Consider the following 7,946-nt stretch of genomic DNA (forward strand, 5'->3'; position numbering starts at 1 on the left):
TAAACGCATTTCACATTAGCCTCTCGCCTCACCGTCAGAGCTCAATGAATCCTATCATTAGACGGAAATGGATGAAATCAATATTCAACACAGTTTTAAAAGCTCATGCCTTCTACTGCCTAGTAATTGAAAGGAATGTCATCTTGGTCACGTCTGATATATGACTACACTTGCAGAGTACTTGAAATTTATTTCCATTTTGTGAAGTGATTTAAACAGAGGCTTTCCAATTTGTGATGTCATCCAGTCTGTCCTTGATGCATACGTTTGATTATTCAGCTAATGTATTGGATTAACTTGTTTCAATTAATTCAAATAACTTATCATTTATAGCTGCTGCTGTGTCTTCCTCTATTTGATGAATATTATTAGGTGATGATTAGGAATATTGATAATTAAATACAATAATCTACTGTATCCATTCAGCTTGGAAAACAGACAGCAATTATATTCCTTTTACATCAACCTTTCTTTTCGACCTACCATGATATTCAAGGCCCTTCTGGTTTGTATTAAAGGTAATGCACTCTTGTTTCAAAGTCAGCCTTTGACCACCACTGGCATAATGCAGAACAGAACAAGGGAACCTGATTGAAGAGCCGTTCTTCCTATTGGCTGTTCTAATGATTGGACTCATCTGCTCGGGGAGGGAATCCATCCAGGGCTCCAGACTCCGCCCAATAATGGAGGGGATTTGTCATTAACGTGTTGGGTCAGAGCAGGACGACTGCAGTCTGCCCAGCCTGCACTCTGAGGGGAAGATTCCCTATTCTCTTTGATGTGGCTGCTCGGATCCAGGGCGTTTTTTTTAATAAGCAGCGCTGTAAAAGAGAGAGCTGAGTCCCATTTGGAGAATGTTGTTTGGAGAGTGCCCTTTGAAGCAAGAGCAAAGAAACTTCTCTCTCTCTCTCTCTCTCTCTCTCCTCTCTCTCTCTCTCTCTCTCACACACACATACTCTCACTCTCTCACTCACTCTCTTTTTCTGGACTGTTCACAGAGACAGCAGGGAAGCAATCAGTCCAGCATCCATCTTTCCCCAAAGCCCACGTTACCTGGAGGAGGATGAGGGGGAAACATGAAGAGTGGTCACTTACTGTACTGTGGACATATGTCTACACATACACATGCACGCACACACACACACACACGCACACACGCACGTACGCACGCACACACACACATACACACACACGCATGCACACACACAAATTATGCTTGGATCTGCACAGCTTTTTTGACATTTACACACATATACACAAACATACTCACACTTTACACACACACACACACATATGTGCACACACTGGCACACACACACACACACACACACACACACACACACACACACACACACAGAATCCTTTAGGCAAGCACACTTACTGTGCCACTTATAATTTTGAGGACCCAGGATGCCTGGATCTATGATGTTTTTTTAAAAATATTTTTACACACATACACATACAGTATATCTGTGCACACATAGCCACATACACAAAAACAAGCATGCACATGCACACACACACACACACACACACACAAACACAGACACACACACACACACACACACACACACACACACACAGACATCCAAGTGAAAAACAGAGAGAAGCAGCAGCGAGGGAGCTCACCTCCCTCTGTGGTTTTAGGCGAGATTAGCCTCTTCTTAGTGAGTGGCGTGGCACATCCCCGAAAGCCAGGAGGAGGCAATGTAGCATGGAGGAGTGCCTGGGCAGGCATGTGAGCCGAGAGACACGTGACGCCACCTGAGCCTTGATGGCACTTACACTGACGCAGAAGGAAACTCAACCATTGAGAGCTCTTCAGAGAGTTGGGCTTGAAAACTATGTAAACAGTGAACCTTTGATCTTGACAGTGGTAAGTGCAGAGGTATAATCACCAGGTTGGTGTGAAATGTTGTTGTACTGAATCCAAGATATGGGTTATCATTCACTGTAAAAAATGAATGCTGTTGGTGTTAGTTGGCCATGGATATTATCTGCAGCTTTGGGGCTTTTCCAAGAACTCATGAATAATCACTCCAGGTAAAGCTTTATTTGAATCAAAGGCCTTTTTTTTTAAAACTCTTCTTTGGTTTTGCACTATCCAGCGGCAACACAACTCTACCATTCTAGTCACCACAAATGTTTCCAAATGGATAGAAATGAATTCTGTGCACCATATACATATCACCTCAAATGAACTTTTTTTACAATCATTTAAGAAGTTTCAACATTTTGACCCAACTTATATTTGCACTCATGTATGTATTACTAATGTCATATAACCTTGTTAACTTTTTGTGAAATGTAATGATGGAACGCTAGAACCACGTACATGGTATGTGCATATGTGTTTGTTTGTTTGTGTTTAACCATATTAATTTATCCATTCTGTTGTTTATTTCTTTTTCTCATTCTATGAACCAGTCAGATTTTTCATTCCCCGAAGACCTGTAATTTCTTATCTATGGGACTGCTACTCTTCTAAGTGTTCATTTTGTCAGCAAACTCCCACTGGGTGACATGTCAGATCCTTAGAGCCTGACAGGCATAGGGATAGAATACAAATGTGGCAATGGAAACATAAAACTGCAGGGAGGAGAAACTCATTGTTCCGACTGAAGGAGGGAAACTTGAGACTCCTGATTGGATTTGTGTGGCTGTCAAAACTCGGATGCCACCCACATTTCAGCATTTTAATAAAATCGGAGAGAACAACACAGCCTTATCCAAGCACTTGTGTTGCTATGGGATGCACTTTGCATGTCGCCAACAAGTGAGCCCTGATCCTGTGAAGGAATAAAGGGGCATTAGAGCCAAGTCCTGCTCATCTGATTTGGGTACTAAACACAAGTGAAGTGCATCGCACAAACAAAGCAGCACATAAAAGTGATCTCTCATCTGGTAATGGCTGATACGCTGTCAGTTTTATTAAAGAATGGCCGTCATTTTTCAATGTGAGATGGCAGAGGCAAAGCTTCATTGCGCTAACTGAAAATGATGCATTGTCTGTGTCATTGCTCTCCAAGTCCTGCCAGTCTCAAATACTTTTGAAAAATATTTATGGATTCCTTTGTATGCTGTTTGTGAATAGGCAAGTGCATGCAAGTGGAGCTGGGCTGCCCTCTCAATGGCCGTGTATTATTGGATTTCTCACAGTCTGGAGGCCCAGAAAAGATGATCATAGACACAAGCCTTTGATCAGCCCGTCTTATGCAACATAAAAATACATCCACCCATCGCCTTCCTCTTCTCCTCATTATCATTCTCTCGTTCTCTCTCTCTTCAGAAAGCCACTGGGCTGATGGGATTTCAGACAGACAGAAGTCCAACTTTTGAATGCTGAGGGGTCTAAGTGATGTATCTTTGTTTTGATCAGTGTCTAATATTCAGCCACATTGGTATTGACTTCTACTACATTCAGATAGCTGTCTCATTTTTATGTTAATTCTTACTCATTTTGAAAATGAATTACCGGTATTACTCAAATGGAAAAAAGCTTACATCCTGAAGATGTAGTTCCAATCAAAAGTGGTGTTACATGAATACTTGCCCCTATGTCCTCTTTATCTTTTCCCCTATGCTTCTCTGTTCCTACTCTTACAAAAATAAATACAAATAATAATGGTTAAATTTAGATGCATTTACAGACAGAGACAATACTATCTACTAAATATAAATATGTAGTCATTTCTGTCTTTTTTGCTAAGGAAAATGGCAAAAGATTTTCTTGTCTGACATTTAAATATTATGAATGATGAATTATGGAGCCTTTCAGCTGGCACAGAATAATTAACAAAATGTCAAGTCCTTCTAAAATCTGTCTCTATTTTTATAAAGAGGCACAACGTTATGGGCATAAATCACATTAAAGCACCAACATTAACATGACATTGTGTAATTCTTATCTGTAGATCATTTAATATGGATCATGTTCAATTTTACAACATTTACATCCACAATACTGGCTTTTAGGTTGTAGCTACTGTAAGAAGTGATCACAGTATCAGTTGACTCTGACAGGTGAACAGCGAGTGTTGAGTAAATAGTGACTGGGCTGGTTTAATGGTTTGTAAGTTTGATAAATGTTGATAAATGATGGATACACAGTGCATGTATGACTGCATAGGTTGATGCATGGATGCAAAGAAAGCTTCCAGTTGAAATGGCAGCAGGGATGTCAGTCTCTGTGGTTTCTCTCTGAAACTTTACAGGGGCCTCGGTGGGCCAGTCTCAGTGGTCTTCTCAAAGCCTCTCTTTTTCTCATCTCATGCATCTCTTTTCTTTTCAAAAAAGGAAGCCAGGCAGCTTACATGTTCTTTAGAAGTATTGCAGACATATTATCAATGTAGCTGCAATACTGCTGATGCAACAGTTATAAAACAGACTGTAAAAGTGGGAACTGGCAAGCAACTACAGCAAACAGAGGTGAAGGTCTGGTGAGTGATGATATAGATAGATATGCTCATTGCCTTGTTGGAGTGCTCAATGTTCTATTATAGTAGAAAAACGCACTCTCAATTTTTTTCTCATTGCTTATTTATTGATTAATGACATGCCATTGATCAATAAATAAGCAATGAGATAAAACTCGAGAGTGTTTTTTCTACTACAATTTGACAGTCACTTTATAACTCGCACCCGTAATTACTCTCAGATTGGAAGTTGAGCGTGCCTGTTCTCACTAGTGCTCAATGTTCTGTCAATTTCTCTGCTAGCTATGCAGATGTTATATGTAGGTCCGTTTCCAATAAACAAAACCAATCTAAGTGGAGTCCTATGGCTGACATGTGTTTTTATAAAAGGTCTTGTCTTCCAGTTAATCCTTGAATATTTATTGTAACAAATGCAACATGAACAGATATTGCATCCAGGTATCTACTAAACTTTATAGTATCCTAGATAATACAATATCACAACACAACACAACATGACACGACACGACCGACACGGTCAGAAAAAACGTGGAACTCCTAAATAATCACACCATACACCATCTTATATTCTATCAGGTCCTCATCTAAAACTAGCGTTCTTAAAGTGACATGCACCTATTTAAACAAACATATCACCACTAGGCCTACAGTGTAATAATGACACTATCTAAACTTAAATTAAAGGACATTCTTACATTTCAAAATACAAAATACTAAGTTTGTTAGCATATTGATATTTCTAATTAATTATTAATTAAACATACAATTCACATACAATAATCAAACATCTGGCACCTACATTATTGATTCTTACAAATGATGAGCCAGTAGCTGAGAAAGTAGGTAATGTTTGGATAATGTTTCTTTACTGTTGTTAATTATTTAGCGAGGTCAGGAATTCCCAACTGAAGATGACCTCAGTGATTTGTTACAGAAAATAAATCCATTCAGTTGGGGTGAGATGCTCTTTGGGGAGTTGTGGGCATGATAAAATAGTGTGTGGGGGGGCTGAATAGCCAGAACGAGCAACTAGCAAACTAATTAGCCAGGCAGAGAGAGCTACATCTGTTTATATCAGGCCTTTCATCCCTTACTCAACAACTAAGTCAAACCCAAAGCATCTCATTTCCATCAGACTCATCTTTGTGGCTCACATGACTGAATTTGCTCCCCTGCCATTATAAACTGCCTTCATTCAAAATTAAAGGAGCACTGAGCTTCACTCATCATTAACTTTGAAATGAGATTTACATGATGGCATGGAAGTTCCGCATGTACTATAATTTTAAAGACCCTTTAAACCTAGAATAAATATGCATTTGTTTGTCACACCACAGATAAGGGTGTAATTAACCAACTACACAATCTGAATGAATAAAAAACATTGCCAATATATTAAATTAGGTTTCAATCATGAGAAAACTACTGCTCTGCTCTCAAATGCTGTGGATAGATCCACTGACTGTGCTGAAGCCACACCCAGTTGGGGCAATGTCCTAATCTACTGCATAAAGCACATGCTTGTTGCTTTCTAACCTACACAATGTGTTTCCAAACAAATCTTGACTTGATTTAAAATCAATTCAAGTCAATTTGGTTTACAGGGTAAAATTCTGGCATTCCATTGTAACATTTGTAAAGGAGAATATATGCAGCAGCACTGTATATATCCCATAATTCTGATTCTGGCATTATACATGGTCCCACATTGCCATCTAAAGAACAGTGGCAGTTTCATCATCCACAGTGATTAAGGAAAAGGTGAGGTAATGCATTAAGTGAAGTTACTAACACTCTTGCACAAGCCTGCTACAAACTAATCTGCCTGGTTACAATCCACAAAGCCATGCAGCCCAGTGTGAGAAATATAGTCTGTATTACATTATATAACGCTGCTCACAATACCATGTTGATTTCCCCACAGTCTCGTGGAAGAACTTCCTCCTGGAGCCACAAGGATTCCTGACCCACCGAGACCAGCAGAGAAATGCCATGAGAAATATGAGGGACGGGGGAAAGGGTCGTTTAATTGCATTTCCAAACGTGGCCAACGTGTGTGCCGTGCCAACATCAGTTGCTGTAAGCCAGGCTCTACTCTGTCTTAGGAGCGCTCAGGGGAGGGTGCAGTGAGGCAGCTGCCATTTACCGTCTCACACTGTAGGAACTGGGGCTCGACAACACCTGAGGCAAACCACTACTGAAGCTGCTGCTGCATACACCACACCAGCATGCTGTAATAGATTTGCGCACTATTGGTGCATGTAACATTGTAACAGTCATAGTAACAAAGGTATGTGGTGTGAGTCAGTAAAGGACCCAAACGTATTACATTAAAACACACAATATCCCAATATTACTATTATGTTCTAGAAACAAAATACCAGTGACCAAAGTATTTCACTCTATTGCAAACAAGTGTATTGCTTTATATCCAGTACTTTGTTCTATTTTTTATGCGTTTCACATTTAGTTTTGACCATTTTGCTGACCTGCAGAAATGTTTTAAACATATAAAAAGATGGACACATCTATTGGGACATATAGGCTATTTTATCCCCTCTTAAGAATGACATCCTTTAATTATGTTCATATGCGTTTACATTTATTTATTTATTTGTATTACCAACCCCACAGCTGATGGGCTGAAATGTGTGTTCAACATGAATTCCCTCTTTCATTACAGCTTTTAGTCCACTCTCAATCTTGTTTTATTTGCTGAAAGAGGGAATGGCCCTAGTCTGATTAGGTGCAGTTCTTCAATCATCTCAGCACACTAATTGGCCCGGGAACACAAACCCACTTTATGCTTCACCTGTGCAGCTGTTGTTTCTTGGTAATAAATCTGGCAGCATTGAGGGCTGCATTCAGGCTTGGGAATAAATCTGGCAGCATCTAGGGCTGCATTCAGGCTTGGGAATAAATCTGGCAGCATCTAGGGCTGCATTCTGGCTTGGGACAGTCTCTGTCCCTGGAGAGTTCATCTGGGTGTGATGGCTTCTCCATTCACCTACCTGACTCCAGAATGAGCTCAGGCATGAATCCCATGCCACGGAATTAACAACATTAGCATCTTCCAAAATACTAAAATAAAATTTGCATAAATAATAAAAACTACTGTTGTTGGCTGTGGTGCTTTGAGTGTGTTCTAGGTAATTTTACTCGATTAGAGAAATGCAGCCATAATCAGGTGTCATCATTCAGAGTTATTTATTTTAGATCATTAGAGTATCGCAGCCTGGAAAGGAATAGCCAGAAAGACCTTTTTTACTTTCACCAAAAACAAGTGACATGGGTGAAACTTTCTTCTGCTGAAGAACATTGTAGGCCTCTAATAAGGATAGGACGAAGAACATTGTAGGCCTACTGTACCTGTGTGCAAACTGGTCCCCCACCTTCATTTCATTATGGCTGTTTTAAAAACAATCAGTGCTAAAATACTTCCAGTACATAACCTGATCAAGCTTTATGAAAGCCTATATTTGACACCCTCTTCAACTTTGGCCCGTTATC

Source organism: Alosa alosa, chromosome 4 (genome assembly GCF_017589495.1).
Source record: "Alosa alosa isolate M-15738 ecotype Scorff River chromosome 4, AALO_Geno_1.1, whole genome shotgun sequence".
Taxonomy (NCBI): Eukaryota; Metazoa; Chordata; class Actinopteri; order Clupeiformes; family Clupeidae; genus Alosa; species Alosa alosa.